This window comes from Mesocricetus auratus, unplaced genomic scaffold (assembly GCF_017639785.1).
Source record: "Mesocricetus auratus isolate SY011 unplaced genomic scaffold, BCM_Maur_2.0 Super-Scaffold_100013, whole genome shotgun sequence".
In the NCBI taxonomy this organism is placed as follows: Eukaryota; Metazoa; Chordata; class Mammalia; order Rodentia; family Cricetidae; genus Mesocricetus; species Mesocricetus auratus.
In genome coordinates this window covers 7,121,536-7,135,722 of record NW_024429196.1, presented here as the reverse complement: position 1 = coordinate 7,135,722, position 14,187 = coordinate 7,121,536, and positions in this window count along the sequence as shown.

The following is a 14,187-nucleotide window of genomic DNA, read 5'->3' as shown; positions in this document are numbered from 1 at the left end:
AAGAAGTTCTGCTAGTGCTGGCAGTCACCAGCCCTTGAGTGCCCGAGGCATAGGAACTGGACTGACAGACCCAGAAGTTTATGACTTCAAGCCTAGAGAGCTAGAGACAGTAGACCTTACAAGTCTTAAAATTTTGGTCTTGATACTTAAGTAGAAGGTTTACTGCTGTGGGCTTTAAGCACTTGCCAGCTATTACAATCCTTTGCTTCCAATAGCCATGAGCATCAGCAGCGGGCAGTGGTGGCATGTAACACTTGCTGATGTTACAGCTCTTGAATGAGCATTTGATATTGAGACCCCTACCTCTCACAGTGACCAGAATGTCTAAGATGCTTGACTCTTGACAATGATCAGTTCCATGGTTCTTAGACCTTAAGACTCCTGGTATTTAAGCTTTGGCAGATTTTTGGAATTGTTGGCCCATATGTAGGGCCTGTAGTTCTTCCTTTTCAGCTCTGCACTGAGTTTGTCATCTCTGCCCCCTCTACTTTCCACCCAGGTCACTTTCTATATCCTTTTTGCTATCCTTTCACTGCTATTGTTGCTGCTATTATTATGACTGTCTTTGCCACTGCTACTGCTCTACCTCTGTTTCCATTTGTTTTGTTACCAGCTCATCCTGTTCTCTTACTGATACTATCAAAAGCAAGCAAGAAAAGACTGCTTGAGCTAAGATTGCTTAATCTTGAAGTAGTACATGCTTGTAATCCTAGTACTTGAGAGGTAGAGGCAGCGGATCAGGATCAGTTTGTCATTCTCAGTGAATTTGAGGCCAGCATGGACATCACATAAGATCTTGTCTCCAAGAGAACAACAGCAAAAGGCTGTTTACAAGAAGCCTTCTGCTGGACCTAATGTTGATTGTAACACTAGGGCGCATCACAGAAAGGTGTCTTAAAGTCAGCTGATTACCTGCAGTGCTTGTATAATCAGAAAAGAGGTCCTTGCAGGTATGTTTGTGCCAGTTGCCAGCCTTCTCTGGCCACCAGAGGAGACATTCCCTGACTGGTCTGGGTGAATAGCTACTAAAGCTCACTGAGCCTCACTGAAAAAGTTTATTGATGTAACAGTCGTAGTCCTTTCTGGAACTGGAGTTGTTTGCAACAAGTAGATGTGATTGAATGTAGTTTCCGTTTCCTCAAGGTATTCATAGAGTATGAGGTAGGTAGACAGCCATAAACAGGGTTTGGCTGGCTGCTTGGCTGATAATACTCTGCTCATGCCAGCTGGGTTCCAGGGAAGGGTCTAACAGCTGTCAATTAGGGAATCAAAACACCCTGGTTCCAACATCTTAGCTTATTTAAAGGAAAAAGTAAACATTGAAGAGGTGCTTACAATAAAGGCCTTCATTTAACATTAATGGTGCTCTAGTGATATTTAAGTGTTCTATCTTAGGCAAATATTTTAAGGAAGGTTGGATTGTTTTATCTGTCTCAAATCAATCTTCACCACCACCACTGTCATTTTGAGACAGTCTCATGTAGCTCAGGCTAGCTTTGAACTTGTTGTGTTGCTGAGGATGACCTTAAACTTAATGATCTTCCTGCCTCCACCTCCTGAATGCTGGGGTTATAACAGGCATGTGTCACTATTCTTGGTTCATATGGTCCTGGGTTTTGAACCTGGGACTCTGCATGCCAGGCAGTGAAGCTACATTCACAATACTGTTGAGTTTATTGGACCCCCTAAACCTGGAGTGACAGTCAGATGGTTGTTGTAAGCAGCCATGTAAGTGTTAGGGACTGAACTCAGATCTTTTGGAAGACTGTCAAGTACTTTTAACTGCTGAGCCATTTCTCTAGTCCCACAACATTAACTTTTGTTTTTTGTTTAATAAGAGAACTATGTCATTTTCTTTTTCTTTTTTTGGTTTTTGAGACAGGGTTTCTCTGTAGCTTTGGAGCCTGTCCTGGAACTTGCACTGTAGACCAAGCTGGCCTTGATCTCACAGAGATCCATCTGCCTCTGCCTCCCAAGTACTGGGATTAAAGGCCTGCATCGCCACCTCCCAGTGTATTTTCTTTTCAATTGCTTTAATTGCTCAGTATACATTTTTACATTGCTTATTTAAGTTTATGATGTAAATTTTGTTTACATAATTATGTTTCTTATATAATAGTCTGTTTCTTACTTGGACTATTTTTTTCTCACTCATTGTAGAATTCATGTTGTAAAATATCCTGATTCCCTCTTTTTACTCAGTCAAGATATAGACTTTTTAAAAGGATTTTAAGGATAACCCATTTTGTTGTTGTTTACAGGTCTTACTGTAGCATAGGTTTGTTTTAAACTCCCTTTTGAAGTATACACTGGTCTTGAATTCTATGTTACTACAGTCTTCCTAGTGCTGGATTACCAGTGTGCCCCACAATATCACACTCCTATTTTTCATACACTGCTTTTTTGAGTTACTTTTTGTGGAACAGGCAATATGAACTAGATATTTTGGATACCTATTGAAAAACCTATGCTTTATGCCCAAGTCTGATTTTATTTCCTGCTCTTGCTAACTTGAAGGGAAACAATTTTGCTTGGCTGGTTTCTCTCTCCTCTCCCTCTGCTCAGGCCTTTAGAGCTGGGCAACTAGAACTGGATTTGAGTGGGCTGGTACACTTTTGCTTCTTGCTATGTACTGACAGATTTTGTTTTACTTATGAAGTTACTGCAGGAATCTTCCAAGGAGGCTTGGTCACCTGGAGATGTGGTGCAGGGAGTAATCGGTCTTTCAAGACTTCCTGCTACAGACAGATGGAACGGAACTGTAATCTCTGGCTTTCTCCGTCCCCCAGCCAGGTAGAGCAGTGCCTGATTTGTCTTCTGCTGAAGGTTTATCCGATGACACAAGGCAGGAGTTAGCCATGCAATGATCTATATTTATATTCCAGGTTAATCTAGTTGCAGGCACAGTAGTTCTTCAGGTGTCCTGATGGTGGTGCTGCAGTGCTACTCAAGGAACTCTGTGGCCAAAGAACTTGCCCTTGGAAGGGGAATGAGATCTTGAGCCTCCTCAATTGTGCTATGCCGGAAATGCGGGCCCCGATGGGTTTCCATTCCCGAGGTGGTTATTAGTGCCTCGGTCATTCCTTTGTGACCTTGAATCTTTCTCAGCAAGTCATTCCCAGATCTGCTTTGCTGATTCAGACCAAAGAAGATCTTCCAGTGACACATGTGGAGGGACTCAGACTGGGGTGCTGTCGGAGGGACACACCACAGAAACCTAGGCAAAGGGACTGATGCTCGGCTAGTAACCCCATAGACCTGCTTTACCTCAAACTCCAAGCCACTCAACAGGTATACAATATCCCTATGTAACCCAGGTGTGAGAACACAGTCCTGGTGCAATGTTTACTTTCTAGCAGGGCCACTGATAATGGGTGACAGAAAAACAAATCTTGGAGGGGGAGACATACTTACATAGAGTGGAGGTTGTTGATCTAGAAGAACTGAAATCATTTGTCTTCCTGCTTTGACATGTGATGGGGCATTAGGTATGAGGGAAGCTGGGACTGAGAAGGGTCCATGTGGCGGATCTATGTTCTGTTTCTTTGAAGGCACTGCTGGGGCAATCTAGAATGTTTGGGGAGAGGGGCACCAAAGAAAACATAGTAACTTCTTGCCCTCAGCTACAATGGATGATTTCCAGAGCCTGCCCTCTACAGTCTTCTTGACTCGGTTCATTACCGACCCATTTTATACCCTGCTGCTTCGTGTTTTCAGTTGTGCTTTCAATGGCAGTTCACAGGGATTACTCTGATGTATTTCTAGCCCTTCTGTACCTTCTGAGCTCACTCTCTTTATTTGAGACGGGGTCTCATGTAGCTAATGCTCCCTTTGACTTGCTGTGTAGCCAATGCTGGCCTTGAACTGATGATCCTGCCCCAACCTCTCAAATCCTGGGATTATAGAATTGCACCAGAGTGCCCAGCTAAACTCTCCCACTTTCATTTTTAAAAACCAGTGTACAGTGTCAGACTTACCACTTCTTGATTCTCATTCTCTTGAGCATCTTCTAAATATTCTTCCTCTCTGTCTTTATTTCACCTTCCCTATCTGTCCTGTACAATCTGTTTATAGTGGCAGTATGCAGTTTCAAAAGATGTAATTCCTGTCATCCTAAGCATCTTATCTGAGTCAGTTGGCCATTTATACTTTGTAATGAGTCTTTTTCTGTCCTGCCAGCCAGCTCCCAAATAACAACACGGTGACTTATTATTAATTATGAAAGCTCGACCTATAGCTTAGGCTTGTCCCACTAGATACCATAACTTAACCCATTTATATTCGTCTGTGTTGTAGCATGACTTGTGGCTTTTACCTCTCCTCCTGTGTGTCTGTTCCCTCTGTCAGGCTTGTGGTGCTGCCTTTCTAGAGTTTTCTCTCTGCCCTGAAGTCCCACCTATATCTCTTCCTGCCAGCCTATTGGCCATTCATCTCTTTATTAAACCAACCACAGTGACACATCTTCACACATGTATAAAGGAATATTCCACTACACCACTTTCCTACTTCTCTCTGTGTATCAGACTTCAACTCCCTGTGGTGATTTTACCCATTCCCAGCACCCCTTTTTTGTTTCCTGTGGGCTTTTTTTTTTTTTTTTAATCTCAGGGCCTATGCTGGGGACCCTGCCACTCTGGCTACTCTGATCTCCTGCCATCAGGCACTAACAGAGCACTTTAGCCTCTTCACTTACAGTCCCTTAGCTTCCCTTGTTCACGGAGCCTACCCTTGGCTTACCCCCTTGTCCTTCAGTTTCATGTAGTTTGTTTCTTACTGCCATGTCCCCATGGCCCTCATTAGCATTCCTAGTCCAACGCCTTTTGTTGTTACTTTATTGAGATCTGAGTGCCCTAATGTTCTTCCTTGGTGATAAGGCCTCAATGATGGATTTTCTCCAAATCCTACTTTGCCTTCACTGGTCTAGCTATCAGGAGAAACAGCTTCTCATCTGAGGAAGAATCACCCATGAGGCAGCATAGCTTTGGTTGTGGTTTTATGGCGAAGTTATGGCCAATTGTAGCTAAATGCTAAGAGAAGGCAAGAAATGTGTAAAATGCTCTATAGTGACTAAGCTGGTGAGAGTGAGAAATTGTTTCATTATAAAGGAAGACCCAGGGGCCGTTCATCAAAAACTGGCATTGACTAAAACTGCAGGATATAAGCTGGAGGTGAAAGCATTGGTGTTTTGGGGTTAAAAATTCTCAGCAATGAGATCATGGAAGGTCAAGAACCTAGCAAGCAAGCAGCGACTGGCCTGGTACATCTTGGGGACACAGCACACACAGATGAGAAAGCAGACATGGAGTACAGCATGTACCTGCTATGCCTTCATGTCATCCTGGAGGGTGTGGCCTGTTTAAGGACTGAATGATTGTGTGTGGTCTCATGGCATCTGTGACTGTGGTTCTCTGACTCAGCACGAAGCCTGCAATGACATTTTTTTCATTTCACTTCCCTTCTGTTTATAAATACATGCACAGAATTTTCTGATTCTAAACCAGCCTGGCCCAGCCCTGTGTCCTTCCCATGTTTCCACCAGCTCCTTGTTTTCACTAAGAACACTCAGTAGAAGTGCCCACCTCTACTGTATGCATTCTAACCTTTCCCTTTGTGCATGATCCAGGGCCCCAGCCTTGTAGTGGGTCCTCAGTTTTCCCTTCTGGTCTCCTGGTGTAGGACCTCCCTGGGTTTCCACTCTCTGTTCTAAGGTTCCTGCATCATAAGCTTCTTTTTCCTCTCCTTGCCCCTAAAATTCTGATATTCTCATTCTCTTTTCATCTCTTCCACTAGCCTCCTTTGAGCAAGTTACTCTCAAGCTTTGAATTTCTGCTCCTTGAACCATTTGTCATGTCTTGAGCTGAAAGCCTGACAGGTGTATGTCATCGGGTCCTCCATTATATATCCCGCACAATGTTGTCTCACCCTACCTTAGTCCAGCCCTTATCACTTACAGCCTCCTCCTCTTACCTCTTGCCATCCATGCTGGTGGCCATTTGTACTTGCAAGGACTCTTGCCCTCTTAAAAGCAAACTGACTTTATGGGCATGGTAGACACATTTGGTATCCCAGCACTTGGGAGACAGGCAGTAGGAGGTAGAGCTCAAGGCCAGCTTGGACTGCTTAGCAAGAAGCTCTCATGCCTTCAACAACATCAACACTCAAGCAAACCGAAGAAGCCTAAACCAAAACAGAATCTACCTGGGAGAACTTTAGTCTATTCACTGCTGCCTCAGCTGTCCTGCCCACCATCACGACCCAAGATGGACTCTTGTGCTGCCTCATAAAGTCTAATATGCCTTTGGAATCAGTATTGTCTTGGTACAGGGACAGAAGGAGTAGCTATAGAGCATAGTTAAGATCCAGACAATATCAAAAATATGTGCTGGGACAGAGGCATTGGACAGTGAAGGTAGGTAGGGCCTCAAGTTTGTTCTGTAGCTGAGGATGACCTTTAACTCCTAATCTTCCATCATAGGCCTGTGCCGTCATGTGGTTTATGTGGTGCTGAGGGGGTCAAACCCAGGGTTTTATGAAAAGCCTACCACCTGAGCAACCCCAGCCCCTCTTGGTATTTTTATTGAATGCTGCCTTAAACATTACATAAGAATATGACAGATGGAGTAAAAGAACACATGGCATCAGAAGGAAATAATCAGTTAAAATCAGAACTTGGACTACTCTGAAACTTCAAACACCGTGCTATGAATGGAAGAAAAAAGTGGTAGATAGAATTGTTGCAGACAGATATGTATAACCAGCAAGTTTTCAATCTAGACTAGATCCCAGAAGAAAAGGAATCAACCCCCTTTCCAACCATCACTAAACCAAAAGTGGTAAGAGAGACCCCAAGAACCATCCCTGTTGAGGACAAGCAAGAAAATAAAGGCGGGGCCACATGACTCTGAGAGGGCTCTGCAGGAAGGTTAAGGGGATCATCACCAGATAATGTTTCACATAGATATGTGCAAATTCTGGCTGCAAAGTGAGATAGTGCTGTTCAAAGACAGGTGGTAATGACTGCAGGTGGCTAGGCTTTCTCCATCTTCCCGTTGGGCAGAAGTGCAGGATGTGGGGCATCAGGCTCTTGCCTAGCTTAGGGGCTGGGTTTGGTGGGTGTCTCTGGACAATGAATTGTTCTCCAAAGTCAGAAGCTGATAGTGGAATCATTGACGAGGTCTCAGAAAGACTGTGCCACTAGCCATTGCTGTTTGTAGTCTTTGCTACTGGATCACATACCTGGTGTATTAGTTACTATTCTGTTGTTGTGAAAAGACACCATAACCACAGCAACTCTTAGAAAGGAAAATATTTAACTGGGGCTGGCTTAGTTTTAGAGGTTTAGTCCATTACCATGGCAGGACATGGCAGCATTCATGATACTGGCAGACATGATACTGGAAAGGGAGCTGAGAGTTCTACATTTTGATCCACAGGCAGCAGAAAGAAAAATTGTCACATTGACCAAACTTGAACTTATAAAACTTCAAAGCCTGCCTCCACAGTGACACAGTTCCTCCAACAAGACCTATTCCAACAAGGTCACACCGAATAGTACCACTCTCTATGGACCAAGCATTCACACACATGAGTCTATGGGGACCACACTTATTCAAATCACAATGACCAAGGCAATTTATAAATCATTTAAGTGAGGGCTTGCTTGCAGTTTCATAGGGTTAGAGTCCATGATCAACATGGCAGGAAGCATGGTGTCAGGTAGGTGGGCATAGCTCTGGAGCAGTAGCTGAGAGCTTGTATCCTGATTGGTGGGCAGGAGGCAGAGCAAGGCTGGGCCTAGCATGGGTCTAGTAACATACCTCCTCCAACAAGACCATACCTTCTAATCCTTCCTAAGCAGTCTACAAAGTAGGGACCAAGTATTCAGAAGTGAGCCTATGGGGACCATTCTCATTCAAACCTCCATCCCTGAGTTCTGCCCCTATTTGGAGTGACTGACGAAAGCCTTTTGGGTCCCTGATGTGGAATCTCAGTACCCACTGCACCTGAGAGCCTGGCTGCCAGTGGCAGATGTTTCCTCTTTATGTGCCATCTCTTTCTAACAGCTTGGGTTCTCAGAGCTTTGAAATCACTTTTGCTCTATTTTATTTTAGAAACAGCTGAAAATCAACTAGTAGAAATGGGTTTTGTGCCAGTTCTAGCTTTCCCTCATCCAAATTACACATTTACTGAGAATAGCTATCCCTATAATTTCCATGGAACACAAGATCATTGGTGACAATCAAAAGACTGGGTGCTGTGCACCTTTTGTATTGACAATATAGTTCCAATTTGAAGGTTTCTGGTAAAGTTTTATTTTCATTGTGCTGGATTGGCAAGAGCTCTGTCCATTTTTACTCTCTCCCTGGTAAACGAATATAAATCAGTGATGCTAAGTCAGAAATGCTGACATAGCCAAGTGTGATTGGAAACTGCTGTGCTCATTGGCTCTGGAAGTTTCTGTGTACCTTAGTGACTTCTGTATCACTTCCTACATGAAGACACAGCTATTCAGTTAATTCTGTCTGCCACCCTCATCACTATAAGTCACTGTCACACTAGTATATTTTCAGGCAATGAGGTAACTTTTCCTTCTGTACAGATAAAGCCACCATGAGGATGGCAAAGATCAGAGAACACATCCTGAGTTCTGAGCCTTGAGAGCTACACCTGCTAAGACAGACAATGAACCACATAGTCACACAAACATTTTGGAATTCCCTCCCTCTCCTGGCATAAAGCAGGGCCATGTAGATCTGACACATGAGTATTCTGAGTTGGAGCATAACAGAAACTTTCAGTCTTTGCTCCTGTCTGAGATAGGTGGGGTGCATGTGTGGGACAGTTCAACTAGCTGGTGGCTTCAAACCATCTGCCCATGCTATGCCCAGTTGCATGTAAAATGAGGATATAGCATGGACACTCTGCTTGCTGCTGCACAGGCTTCCTCTGTGTCCAGGTTTCTGAGGAACTGTGGCTGTCTGCTATGCTGCAGGTTAAAGTTGATGATTATTACATCACAGGGCTGAAGTCTATAGTTAGCTGCTGACACCTGGGCCCCTCCACCTGTACTCATATCCCCCTTTCTCTTTTTGTTTCAATATGTAGGACAGGGGCCTCAGGAGCAAGCATGCATGGCTCTACCAATTTTCTCTGCCTGTTGAGTAGCAACCAAAAGTGCTGGAAAGAGAGAAAGCAAATTATGAGTCCTGTTTTTTTTCTTAAGACAGACTTATAAATCCCAGTCTAGCCTTGAACTTTTGATCATCTTGAATTCTAAAATTATTACCACACCTGATTTATGTAGTAATGGGGGCTAAGCTCAACACGTTATGCAAGCGTGGTAAGTGCTCTACCAATTGAGCTATGTCCACAGTCTCTAAGTGAATTCCTGAGTTGCCACTGAATAAGCTTAGTGGCACACACTCTGACCCACAGCAACCATAGGATCAGGGAGAATAGAAACTTCATTTCTACGAAGTCACAGAAATTTCAGAATTGTTTTCTCTGTTGCTAAAGCCTGCTGTGACCTGAAATGCTCATGAATTGTCCATAGAGAATACTGTGGAGCAGGCCCACCACATCTACCTAGATAGGCACAAGGTAGAAGGATGGTTCAATGTTGTTTAGCTACTGCTTCATGGTGTGTGTGTATTTTAAAACAAGGTGTCACTATGTAGCTCTGGCTGTCCTGGAACTCACTGTAGACCAGGCTGGCCTCAAACTCACAGAGATTTGCTTGTCTTTACCTCCCAAGTGCTGGATTAGAGGGGTGTGCCACTATGGCCAGCCATTCTTGTGTTTTTAATCACAGTCAACTCATACTTTATCTCAACAAATATAAATACTCAGCATAACATGAATAATAAAAGACCCAGAGGCAGATATTGTTTCAAGTTTCAAGGTAAAGATCAGAGAAGCAAAGTAGTCAGCCACTAGCTTTTACCTCTACCTCGGATTTAAAGGGTTGATCCTATTTCCACAAACTTCCTCCAGGCCTCAGACTGCTGCCTCTTTTCAACGTGGCTGGTGCAGCCTGAGACACTAAGATCCTGTCTTTTATATACCTCTCTAGAGCTGGGATTAAAGGCATGAGCCTTGTTAATCCTTTAGACTGATTCACTCTCCTGTAGCCCTGGGTGGCCTTGAACTCAGAGATCCATCCTGAGTCCTGGGATTAAAGATGTGTGCCACCACTGCCTAGCTTCTATAGCTAACCAGTGTGGCTGATTTTGTATCCTGATACTTCAGGCAGTCTTTATTAAATCATGAATAATATATCACCACAACTCAGGATCTTGACATCTCATTTGGGAACTAGCCAGAAGTCAATGTCCAATAAATGTTCATTGACTGAACTGAGGCATGGTAAGGTTGGGTGATCCTCTCCTCAGGTAGAGGTACCATTTGGTGGCCAGGATTCCCTGTCTTTCAAATTTAATGATTCTCTTTTCTACATATTACTAGACTAGCAAGAATGAATTCTTTAACATATGATTTAACTATTGATTGAATCTTTTGTTCATTTCTCAATTACCCATTTAGTCATGCACACATCCATGCATCCATTTATATATCTACCTATCAACTGATCCATTTGTCTATCTATTTACCCACCTACTTGTTTCACAAATCCATGTATTTATTCATCTGTCTACCTACTCATTCACTCATTTACACATCCACATACCCATTTACCCATGTATCCATGCATCCATATAACCACCCTCCATCCCATCCATCCATCCATCCCTTACCCACCCAGCCAGCCCAATCCTCTAAGTTCATCCATTTAGCTAAACAGAAAAACTTACCTCATTAAATTTTATTTTACTAAGTATAATAAAACCAGAAAAATGAAGTCTTAATGTCTTATTTCATGTTTCCAAGTTCTCCATTTCACTGTATACCTTTTCTCAGAAACATGTGAAAACCAAGCTTCTATCTTCTTGATTGTAGCCAGGATTCTTCTGTGACTCCATGTCATTAGGTTCCCATCTTGATTGTTATTTAGCAATCTCAAATTTCCCCATCCACATACACAAAGCATATGATGTTACTTTTACAGCTGACTAATGCTTTTCACTTTTATTGTATATTAGTTTTGTGGTCAGAGGATAACATTTTTAAGTTCTAAATGGCATCTTCTGTAGAAAATTCACTCATTTCTCTCAACAAATAGCTGTGCAGTTACGTATCAGACTGTTGAAATGGACATGCGGTGCTGGGGTGCAGTGGTGAAGTAGTTAAGGGTGCCTACCAGTGTAGCTTGCACCTTAGTGATGCAGTAGAGCTCAAGTGCCCGCCTCGTACAATGACAAAGGCTATATGCAAATTAGCTATAAGAGAATGAAAAAGTATTTTAACCAAATTATTTTAATTCTAGGTAAAACTAAAATTGAGGAATTTGCATCATAATTTAACACCACAGTTTCCTTGCCATATGTCACAGTAACACAAACGCTGCAGAAAAGTGGTTACCAGTACATGTTTTTCTGTGGTGAACTTTTTCTGGCTTCTGTAATTAGTCTTACAAAGTCACCAGCCTGCCCTCACTAGTTATCACCCACTTTCCTTCTCATTACAATCTGCATTTAACACACGTCCCTTCTGTAGAGCCCTTGGATATTGGCCACCACTACCTCTAGTCTGCATTATGAAACCGTTTCATGAACAAAAACTATAATAAATGATTCTCAAATGGATATAATAGTTTTGCTTTTATGTTGAGACCTGTGAATACTTCATAATGAGCCAGATATGAATTTGTCACTTTCTTGAAAGCAAGCATATTAGATTTTCATTTTGTCTGACTTGACTAGAAACATCAGAATATTCTATGTTTTATGCTGCATGATGAATATCACCTGGCTGACATTCCAAGTAATATTTTCTTTGACATCTTCATATATTTGATACATATTCTGTTAATAATTTTTTCTCACCAATTCTACCTTATTCTTTTAATACCTAATAAAAATTTTCATTTGTAAGTCATCTCTGTTATGAAGAAGAAAAGAAAGTCACATCACCATGCTGTCTTGAATGATTAGATCAGAGCTGAACCTTGAAGAGCTGGTTCACTTACTTCTATCAGTAATCCAAGCTGTAGTTTGATAGATTAAGTTGTTCTTCTACTTACTATGCATAGTCACTATTTTTATTGTAAGGATAATAGAAGGAACATAAAAGAGCAGTGGCATATAAGCTCCCATTTTAATACAGTTTTTGAGTTGACTAGAAGCATTCAATGGCTTAGCTATGGTTTGAGTGCATCTCCACTGAGTCTGTAGTTAGCAACTTGGTCTTAAATGTAGCATGTGGGTTAGTAGAGCCCTTAAGAGGTCTGGCCTGCTGAAAGATGGTCAGATCCCAGGGGCATTGCCTTCAGAGGGATTGATACTGGTCTCATGGGAATCCCGTGCTAATGTGTTGTGAGCCTGACTGTCCCTGAATTTTCCCCATGTGCTGCTTGCCTCCCCTTTGGACATACTCTCATAGCTGTCATGTGCCAAGAATGGCCTTACCAGAAATGAGGTCATGGCACCTTCACTTAGACTTCTAGAACTGTGAGCTAAATAAAACTTTTTAAATAAAATATCTGGCCTTAGGTATTTTGTTATAGCAACAGAAAACAGAGTGAGACAAATGAGTTAGAATCTTCTTTACTGATTATCTTAAGAGTTTTTATTGTTGTGAGAGACACCATAACCATGGCAACACTTATAAGAAAACATTTAATTGGGGTGGCTTGCTTAGAGTTTCAGAGGTTCAGTTCATTGTAATCATGATGGGAAGCATGATGATGTGCAGACAGACATGGTACTAGAGTAGTAACTGAGAGTCCTATATCTTGCAGGCAACAGGAAATCAACTGAGACACTGGCAGTATCCTGAAACCTCAAAGTGCACCCTCACAGTGACACACTTTCTCCAACAAGGCTATACCCTCTCCAACAAAGTCACACCTCCTAGAAGTGTCACTCACTATGAGATTATGTGAACCAGTTACATTCAAATTGCCACACTATAATATGAGATATAGACGTAGACATTAAAACCAAATGATTCTTTTTAGTGAGGGTGACTATCCCTACCTCAATGCATGTTTAATAGTTCTCCACATTACCCTCCATCTCTCTTCGAGTTCTGTTTTTCATCAGACATGTAGACTGCATCCCAGTAAAACTCATATCATAACCAGGATTTTCTGGATAATTTCTCTTAAAATACATATGGTGGGTTTCCTGAATAATGTGTGCTTCATTCACTGCTAGGCACACACAGCCCTTGCCTGGAACCACTTCTTTGAATTGCTGTGGGCTGTGATGATTTGACACACATATCACTTGACTTTATGCTGACAGTGGGGATGTGGATTGCAAGTGTAAGTGCATGAGTGTGTTTATGGTGAAGATGCAGTCAAGGACACTGTTGTGACATAGATTGTGTTTATCTAAAGACTCATAGGATACTGGTAGGTATCAACAACACTGGAACTACCCTAAGATTATATTCGTTTTCTTCTTGAATTTCTTCCCCACTAGGAGTAAATGAATCTCTCTCCTTCTCCCTCTTCCCCTCTTATTTTTGAAGTGAATTCTTGGCTTCTAATACAGAAAAAATGGGATGTAATTCTACAGAACAGTCAGGCTTTGTGCTGTTGGGGATGGAACCCAGGGGTCATACAAACCGTCATTGGTTTGCTTCTGGAATGGTTATAGTCTACCACTGAATTATGGTCTCACATGTCTCACTGATAAATTCTAAGCATGCTCTACTGTGAGTCATGCCCTTCCTACTTTTCATGTTCTTCTGTATGTGTTGTTCTGTGTGTATGTGCATTCTCCATGAGTGTGTGCAGGTGTATATACACATGTGTGGAAGTCATAGGTCAACATCAGATATTTTTCTCTATGATTTCCACCTTATTTTAATTTTTAAAAATTAGCTTTATTAATAAAAATTGGAAATAACAAACATCATGTACCAAATTAACCAGAACCAAAGTCTGCCACTGTAATGAGAGATTCTTTGTCCCAGCTGGTCCCACTACCCTTCAATCCAAATGAACACATGGACACTATATTAGTTATAAAACTGTTGGCCAGTGGTTTGGGCTTTTTTTTATACAAGGTTTCTCTGTAGCTTTGGAGATTGTCCTGGAACTCTCTCTGTGAACCAGGCTAG